Source organism: Pinus tabuliformis, chromosome 7, assembly GCF_031772625.1.
Source record: "Pinus tabuliformis cultivar Carrire ecotype Pingquan chromosome 7, CPIR1, whole genome shotgun sequence".
Classification (NCBI taxonomy): domain Eukaryota; kingdom Viridiplantae; phylum Streptophyta; class Pinopsida; order Pinales; family Pinaceae; genus Pinus; species Pinus tabuliformis.
This window is the reverse complement of record NC_142293.1, coordinates 1422188068-1422197819: the sequence shown is the minus strand read 5'-3', so window position 1 is coordinate 1422197819 and position 9752 is coordinate 1422188068. Positions and strand designations below refer to the sequence as shown.

The 9752-nt window shown below is 36.3% G+C and overlaps 1 long non-coding RNA gene across 1 annotated transcript; it reads left to right on the top strand.

The window, feature by feature from the left end:
* The first annotated feature begins 528 nt into the window (after nucleotides 1-528).
* LOC149253004 (uncharacterized) lies at nucleotides 529-1024 on the top strand. The gene is made up of 2 exons (XR_016266106.1): nucleotides 529-577; nucleotides 960-1024. It is a non-coding gene; the product is annotated as an uncharacterized LOC149253004 (long non-coding RNA).
* The last annotated feature ends 8728 nt before the right edge of the window (nucleotides 1025-9752 follow it).

Sequence of the window (9752 nt, the reverse complement as noted above, 5' to 3'; positions counted from 1 at the left end):
ATGTGTTAGACGATTAAAAGAGATTGTGCCGTTGGATCAGATCATTATAGTTGGAATTTTAATCAGCGTTGGTTGAACTCCCTGTTTATCTCATGCTAGATAGATTACCCGCTCGAAACCCTTCGCAGACAGTAGTGATGGCTTCGCTGGAGTTTCGATTTCCTTGGCATCTTTTGAATTTTCTATAGTTATCTGTAGACAAATTTCCTGGCTGCCTGCTCAGTTTGAAAATCCCAATTCAGTGCGGATAGACCGCTTCAATTTTCTGTCCGAGTGAAAAGATCTGCGGGCCCTGAGCGGAATTTTGGATTCCCTCAAATCTGAGGGTTTTGTTTTTCCATTCAGTACCCGCAAACAACTTTGCTCTCAGCTGCTCCGCCGAGCCCTTAACGCCAATTCCATTGTCGAGGCCCAGAGTTTGGTGGATTACGCCAAATGCATTGTACATTTCAGTTTTCATGCCCTCAGGGAAGTAATGTTCGAATTAGGGTTTGGCAAATCCTCGAATGAGAAGATGCTTTATGCTGTGGAGGAGAATATTTGCAGCTCCATTTTCGATCAAGATCGTCTTTTAGAGGTATTTAATTTACCTCATTTAAGGTTCAGGATTGAATTTTAAAGTTCAGTAGAGATCGACCAGGTTCGTGATTCATATCTTAGAATTTAAACTGCAACGATAGGTTGGGGTTCATGATTTCAGTTTTAAGGATCCATTAACATTGTGTTTAGAGTATAAATGGTGTATTTTAAACTGCATATCTGACTTAGCAGTCTAGGGTTTAGAGTTGAGAACGCCAACAGCAAACAGCTCTGTTCTAGAGTGCAGGTTTTAGATTTTATAATTCGAAGGTAGCCGAGTGTTAACGTTTAGGATTTATTATTAAAAATGGGGGTTTAGGGTTTAGCATTTAACGTTTATGTTCAAAAGTTAATGGTTATTTCATTTTGGTGATTTTTAGTATGTGCTGGAGAAAGAGGCAAAGGAGGAGGAGGAAGCTTTGATGAAGTCTAGACTAGCAATTTATCTTGGAAATGGATTGCAATCTAAAGATTCAGAGACCAGGTTGTTGGCACTTAAATTGTCATGCTCCTGCTGCTTCAATTCCAGACTCATTTTTTTCAGGCTTCTACCTATATTTGAGACGGCACTCTATCATGAGGATTGTTCCATGCGTGAATACGTGCTGGCATGTCTGATGGATTTGATCTTTATCCACCATTCAACTATTCGTTTACAATCTGTCTTCCATTTTATTTCCCCCTTCCTGTATGCTCCAACACCTACCCTTCAGCTTGCGGCTGTTATTGGCTGTGGTAAGTTCTGTTCATCTGTGTCTAGAATACATTTGTTTTGATGCCACATTTTTGTGCCTCTTTCTTCTACATACTTATTTTGTTTTTTTGGGTTTGATAGCCTAGGTATAGGATCTGCTTTGGCATCCTACTTGTTTTTATACTGATGTGCTTTTAAAGTCCGATTTACCTGCTTTTATGTTCATTGGTTTCAGATTAATAAAATTATCAAATCTTATCTTTTTCCTCACGTTAGAATTTTGGTGAATTTCATTTAGTTATAATTTTGATGAAATTGATAGTGTTCATAATATTTCCAGGGCGCCTTCTCCTGTATGATTGCTTCCCAGACGAAACAGAGTGCTTATTGAGTATAATGCTTCAGCGCCATGTTTATAGGCTCCCGGATTACTGTTCCCTGTGAGTATCTCCACTCTTAATTGAGAGCCACGAGAAATTGTTTGTCAACTTTGGATTCCTATCTGAGTGAAATCTGTTATGCATCAGCACAAGTGCTAAGAATGAAGAGTAGACTGACAAAATAGTCAGCCTGCAAGCATGGAACAATTTCAACCAGTAGGTTTTTACTATTTCATTCATTTGACAGCTTGAGAATGGGCACCATACTGTAATCGGTAATAGGGCCTTGGAAGGGTATTAAAGGTGACAGATGCCACAACCAAGTATACTGATAAAATCCTTGATGTATCTCGGGGCACTGTGTACATTATCTGTATCTTCATATAGGTACAAAGGATTGGATTTGCACCATTTTCAAATTGTTTTATATTTTAGACCCGGTGCCATCTGAGAAATGGACCAAGCTGAGTATCATGATGTATATTTTGTATAACTACGACAGATTTGGTGTGGGACTGGCTCTCTTTCCCAAGGGTAATAATCAAATTGTAAATCTCTCCTTGCAGAAAGTTTAAAGCCCTGGTTGCCCTTGTGTTGCACACAGATAGGGCACTCCTCAGACAATTTAATTACCTGCACCAACAGAATTCACAGAAATGGCAGCCTGAATCAGTTATATATGTTCTTTCAAAAATATATGGATTTAATTGTGCAAATGAGTGCTTGGTTTATCTCACCTTTGGCACACATTTGAAACAAAATAAGTGGCTACATGCTAATTGCTTCGGCTCCACAACGACATCTGCACATAGATTTATGGGTAGAAGTTTCAGATTTTGTTGTCTGTTGTTAGAATACAGATAAATCATTGAAATAACAATGTAAAAAAAACGAATATTCTAAGTACCCAGGCATATAGAACAAGTAAGTTCCTTATCGATAGCAGATTTTGATGATGCTTGTGTTAAAACTTTGGAAATAGTGGGCATGTTCCCCATTGTTTTCTCTGTAGTATATAATACTGTTTTAATACCATTGGATCCATTAAGATTTGAAAATGGACTCTCTGGAAGGTTATGTCCATAGCTGTTGCAAGGAAAGAAACTCACTGATCATTACCTTTTTATAATAATCACCAAAACAAAACAAAGTAGCTTCTATTCAACTACTTCCAGGAACCCATTATTGACAGCTTGTTTTCTAAGTAAATCTTTGTCATGTTCTTTATTTTACAGAACTGCAGACTGTGGATGATGGTCTCTACTTTTCTTGATCATCATTGTCCCGCTTAGGCTTATCTTCGTTATTCTCCAGTACCTCAAGCAGGTACCCAAGATGATCGGTTGAAGGAAACTTGTTGAGATCTGCATAAGAGGATGAATGAAATTACTTAAATGCAAAGTGACAGTCTCTAGAGAACAGATTGGAAAGTTATCCATATATCAGGAAATTAACAGCTTGACATATCCATCCCCAATAAGATTTTGTATGAATGAGTTAAATTTTACTCTCGATGGAAATACTGAAGCACTTGTGGCTAGTGGAATGTGTGTCCATGGAGGGTAAGATTTTATTAACCGTTACCAAACTATTGTGAAATGTATTCCAGAATATCTAGTAAGGATTTGTGAGATTGTCTTTTCTAGTGATGGTCACAAATCATGACCACAACAATGCAATTCAGTCAGATCTTTGAGGACCAATGTTCACAATCTATGTGAAACGCCATCTGTACAAATCAAAAATAAATGCCCAAAAGGGTTTAAAATGATGTATTGAACGATAAATGGACTGCTGCAACGTTTTAATTTTGATGATAAAATGTAAAATATTTTAATTTCAATTACATATATATTATATATCATTTAACTTTTTTATAAATTTTTATGGTTAAAATATTTATTTCATTTTATATATACTTTTTTTGACATTCAAAGATACAATTTAAATTATGAAAATCAACACGTTCTATTTTTCACTCTAAAGAAGTTTGCAGGTGAAAAAATTTGAGATCCTTTTCCAGTGAAAAAAATTGATCTTTCTCGTTAGATCTTGTACTTAAAATGGATCTATACAATTTGATTTTTCTTGACTTAGGTTAGATCCGTACTTAAAATAAATCTATGTTAATTTTACAGATCAGATATATTTTTAATAATATAGTAATATTAAAAAAATTCTATCCTCAACTTAATCTAAATCACTACAGCAAATTAACAATCCACTATCGTAAAAAATGTTAACCACATATTTTCAACCCAACCTAACTCAACTCAACTCAAATTTCAACGGAACGAGCAACTTAGGTTCATGGATGGGCGTTCAGATCTCTCAAATGCAGCACGTTTCGAGGCTAGGTCAGTTACGGTTCTAAAACCATGAGGAAATTTTTCGCGTACTAAAACATGCGAATCTCTAATTGACTCCAAGTCATTCTCCTGAAATTTGAGATTGACCTATTTATACAGAGAAAAAATAATAATATCCGTCGGTCCATGGGAGTCAGAATTTAATGGCCATAATAGGTTGATCGGAGTCAAAAATTTTAATAGGAGCATCACTCTGAATTCCCTCCCTTTTATCTCACAAATAAAAAAAGACTTGTAAATAAAGTATTTGAGTGGTAGCAACCAAGTATACTGATGGATGCCACAACCAAGTATACTGATAAAATCCTTGATGTATCTCGGGGCACTCCTCAGACAATTTAATTACCTGCACCAACAGAATTCACAGAAATGGCAGCCTGAATCAGTTATATATGTTCTTTCAAAAATATATTGATTTAATAATGAAAATGAGTGCTTGGTTTATCTCACCTTTGGCACACATTTGAAACAAAATAAGTGGCTACACGCTAATTGCTTCGGCTCCACAACGGCATCTGCACATAGATTTATGGGTAGAAGTTTCAGATTTTGTTGTCTGTTGTTAGAATACAGATAAATCATTGAAATAACAATGTAAAAAAAAACGATTATTCTAAGTACCCAGGCATATAGAACAAGTAAGTTCCTTATCGATAGCAGATGTTGATGATGCGTGTGTTAAAACTTTGGAAATAGTGGGCATGTTCTCCATTGTTTTCTCTGTAGTATATAATATTGTTTTAATATCATTGGATCCATTAAGATTTGAAAATGGACTCTCTGGAAGGTTATGTCCATAGCTGTTGCAAGGAAAGAAACTCACTGATCATTACCTTTTTATAATAATCACCAAAACAAAACAAAGTAGCTTCTATTCAACTACTTCCAGGAACCCATTATTGACAGCTTGTTTTCTAAGTAAAATCTTTGTCATGTTCTTTATTTTACAGAACTGTAGACAGTGGATGAGGGTCTCTACCTTTCTTGATCATCATTGTCCCGCTTAGGCTCATCTTCGTTATTCTCCAGTACCTCATGCAGGTACCCAAGATGATCGGTTGAAGGAAACTTGTTGAGATCTGCATAAGAGGATGAATGAAATTACTTAAATGCAAAGTGACAGTCTCTAGAGAACATGTCTTGAATAAGTGGGTATCCTAGGTTTACCTTTTGATGCCTTGGATTCTATTTCAAATTGTGGGAATCCATTAGTGAATCTACTCTCGAGGGGGTGAGAAACAATAATAGGTAGTGATGTTGTAGGTACATTTGGGTAAATATCCATTTCTTTCTTTACACCAGCTCTTTCCTTAGGAAAATAAATGTCATTTATAATCAAGCCTTCATAAAACTAGCTGCTATCATATTTCAGGTATCTGGCTCCAGAATATTTCATGTATGGCAAGGTTAATGAGAAGATGGACGTGTATTCCTTTGGAGTAGTTCTTCTAGAGCTAATAACTGGAAGAAAACCAATCAATGACAAGAATCCTAAAGGCCAAGAAAGCTTGGTTATGTGGGTAGGGCTCTAGTGTCCTTGCTTGTTTTGTATTTGATAATTTTGGATTCTTTTGGTTTCTTTGTCTTGGTTCAGAATCTTAGTCTCTTGTAAATTTCAAAATTTAGGCAAGGCTGCTTGTTTTGTATTTGATAATTTTGGATTCTTTTGGTTTCTTTGTCTTGGTTCAGAATCTTAATCTCTTGTAAATTTCAAAATTTAGGCAAGGCCATTACTGGTAGCTGGCTCTGTAAAAGAACTTGCAGATCCACTTTTGGAAGATGCTTATGACACGAGGAAGATGAAGAGAATGGTCATTGGTGCAGCATGTTGTCTGAGATAGGCAGCTTAGTTTCGACCTCGAATGAACAGAGTAATTACTATTATTCTCATTAGTTGCATATATATGTTTCAGTTTCTAATCTTATGTCAAATTTAGTTGCTTGAAGACATTTCCTTTCCTGTGAGGAGTTAGTGCTAGAATTGTTTTTTCCCATAACGAAGAATGGCACATGAAATATCGAGTTGATATCGTTCTGACATAGAGTAAAGGGTGTTTAGACCTAGTGTTTAGGGTTGTAATCTAAACATTTGTTTAGTAGTTCAATTTGTAAAATCATCACCCTTAAACAGGTTAGCCCTAAATGCTGATGGTGGATTATGGCAAAATATTCAAAGCCTCAATTGCCAATAATCTATTTTTCCATTAATGAAATATAATATTCTTTGAATATTAGCAAAAGAGATTACATCATATCTCAAACCAAAGCTTCAGTATGCAAATTACCCCTCCCTGAATAGGCAAGAAGAGCCAGCATATCTGCTTTCACTCCAATATCAAGAGAGTATATAGCTTTCCTGAGAATCACTATCCTAGCTGAAATCTGGATTGCAAGATTTGAATTGAAAGCTTTGGTTTCCCCAAATAAAGTGGCTTACCTTTGCATTAAATTGACTTTGTGAAATTTCAAACAATGGATAAATGTTAATGTAAGAACGTGAACTTATTCTTCCTCATTGTTTGTCTGTAACTTATTATTGCAGACTTTGAAATTACTACGAGGAGAAGGAGATGACCTACCTTATTGGACCAAGAGGTAATTGACAATGTCCATGGAATTAGATGAATTGATTGAGGATGAATTTGGAGAAAACTCTGGGAGTTGTGACATCCAAACTCATCTATCACTTGCAATGCTTGGGGTTGATGATGATTTGGTATCAAACAGTTGTCCAGATCAAAGTGTAAATCTTGTACATGAGAGCAGAACATTGGAAGATTATTTCTATGGACATTATAGCCGTTCAACAAGCTTTGATTGATTTAAATCTACTTCTCTAAGCTTCATAATTTTTCTTACTCCTTTCTTCTGTAAAAGCTTAAATATTTTATACTTGGTGTATTACTGTGAGCCAATGCCACTACTTAGCTATGTTCAATTTCAATCACTCTCCATATTGGCTGAAGTTGTGTCTGAAGTTGAGTGGAGTCCATGTAAAGTCCCTTGCCAATTCCTTGTATAAATGTGAAAGCCATTAGTGGTCACTCGTTTTGGTGACCCACTGGTGCTCACTAGAGCTGAAAAATTTTCTTGTCCTTGCCTTTGGAGCAATTGTATGTATGTGGAAGGAAAAGCAATTATGATATCGCTATTGATATGCCAAACCATTGTTATGTACTTTTTTAGGTCTGAAGATGTGTAACTTATGGTTTAGCTTGGTACATTCTCTTGTATACCAGTTTACTTTGAATTTGTCAATATCATAAGCCCAATAGTGATTTAAGTGTATGTCTGCATGGCAGAACTGCATTGCGGTTGAACTTTTTCTAAAATTAAGTTGTATTTAAAGAAATATGGTGTCTAAAAAGCATAGAAATCCAAACATCAAATCTCTTTGCTCCTTGTAGGCTTGAACCAACATCTCTTCTAGAGAAATTCAACAATTCTAATTTAATAATCCTATCGGCCTCTCTTTGTACCTTTTGAGACAATTGCTAGTTCTAGATGGGACATATAACTCCAATGTGCTTTGTCCTCGTTACAGAGAACACAAAAATATTAATGCAGGGTATAACAACTATACCACTAGCACTACAAATCATTTCTGCTCAAAAAGGGGGATTTAAATCATGCAACAGCTTAAGAGGGGCAGGGTCCAGTTTCAAAAATAGCCTTACAATTGGACTAATCAAAATAAAATCTGATTCGCTTCATAGGCGTAGAGTAAACAGGTACCAATGAGGTAACGTGCAAGTGGACAATTAAATCATATTCAGCACAAGACCAGCCCTCGGCATACAATGCAATTGAAAGTCTTGTGTTATGAGCTCCGAACAAGATCACAAATGATATATTATTCACCAAATTTTAATCTTCCACAAAGAGACAGATTGATCCTCTCTGATTTGTCAAACAAATAAAAAAATACCAAAATTATGCATAGAATCATCTTTGAACTGTAAACACTATAGTATATAGTAACCTGGGAAAGTGATGAAGCACTCAATACCATACAAAAATAAAATTCCTTAATAGAAGATTCCTTAATAGAAGAAAACACCACTGAAAATTGTGAAAAGCTGCCAAATGAACTTTGCCAATCTTTTAGATTTACAGAAACAAAGTCAAAAAACCTCTTCAAAGCTAAGTGCTTACTACCAGCCACATCCAATAGAAAAGGTTTTATGGGGCCTGATAAGATCAGAACTTGCTTGACCACGGTAAGATAAGCACCGTACCTACCTAATGTATAAAAGAAGACTGATAAGCTGGAGGAGGGGCAGGCAGTCTACTGCCAAAGTGATGGTTGCTGTAATTAGTAGAGGAATTGTAAGAATCGGAACCCAACAACGAAGGCCCCATGTTATCTGATGGATACATATATGGCCTTGAGAGCGAGACTGGAGTCCTATTTCCAACACCATAGCCTGCTCCATATAATCCTTGGTTTGATCTGTCATATGCATTTTGGCCCTGTAGGTTGTAGGATGTAACACCTGGAGCTGCACCAGAATATTGTACTCTATCCAAAGACCTATAAAAGCTTCTGTCTGCACCATTGGAAGAAGCATAAAGAGTCGGAGTTCTTTCATCTGCACTTAACGGAGGCATATATACACCAGCATTTCCTCCATTGGCACGAGGACGCTTAGGTTGAGACTTAACAGCACCTGCAGACCTTTTTTCTGTCAGCCTTAGCTTTCTCTAGCTGAGCTACACGCTTTTGAAGAGGATCTGGTGAGAACTGCGATTCAAGCTTGTGCTCCTTAATGCACTTTATAACAGCTCTGTAAGCAGAAAGCTCTTTTGTATTTACTTCATTCTGTAGCAGCAAATAAAAATATCGATCAAAAAAGGAACTTCCGATATAACCAACAATACTAAGCCAAAATGATCATCACATAACAAGACATTTTGTATAACAGTAATACAATCGTACTTGTGCAACAGTAGAGTTATTCCCTCTTTTTAAACTTGCTTGAGAAGCTTTCTTAGCATCTTTCAGATATTCCTTCAACAAAAGAATAGGTGCAAACTTCTCTGTCAGCCCAAATGCATGAGCAAAGTTGACTGCCTCAATTTGTTTTCAACAAGGGAACAGGTGCAAACTTCTCTGTCAGCCCAAATGCATGAGCAAAGTTGACTGCCTCAATTTGTTTTCCACTATTGACCAGGGTTTCCACAACATCTGCATGAAATTGTCACAAAATTTTCAGTTAATCTGAATATGTCACAAACATTTGAAATACCAAAAGACAGTTTACTGTGAAAGAAAAAACAATACAGACAACTTCAACGGATTTGTCAATAAAGATAACAGCTATGCCAGCTTGAGACCATTTTCATAAGTAAACAGTTCCCCACTCATGAAAGGCCTTATGACACTTTACCATAGCTGATCATCTTCAGGTGCCTTTATTAATATCAACAAAATAACTTACATACAACTTTCTACCTCATAAAAAGATGTCTACCTAGTAGAGGCCACTCAGTATCTGCCTTGCATATGAAATGTTGAGATCTAAAGAAAAGACTACCAACCCCGTCAACTTAGAAACCTATTCACTGGACTAAACAAAAAACGTTGGGAAGGTTTACTACAGCCAGGATTACCAAAATTTATCTTCAACTCAATCAACCACAACCAAGTATACTGATAAAATCCACCAGTCCCTCAAAAAAACCAAGCTAGCCATGAATGCCAGAAAAACAACAAAAAGCCTATCTACC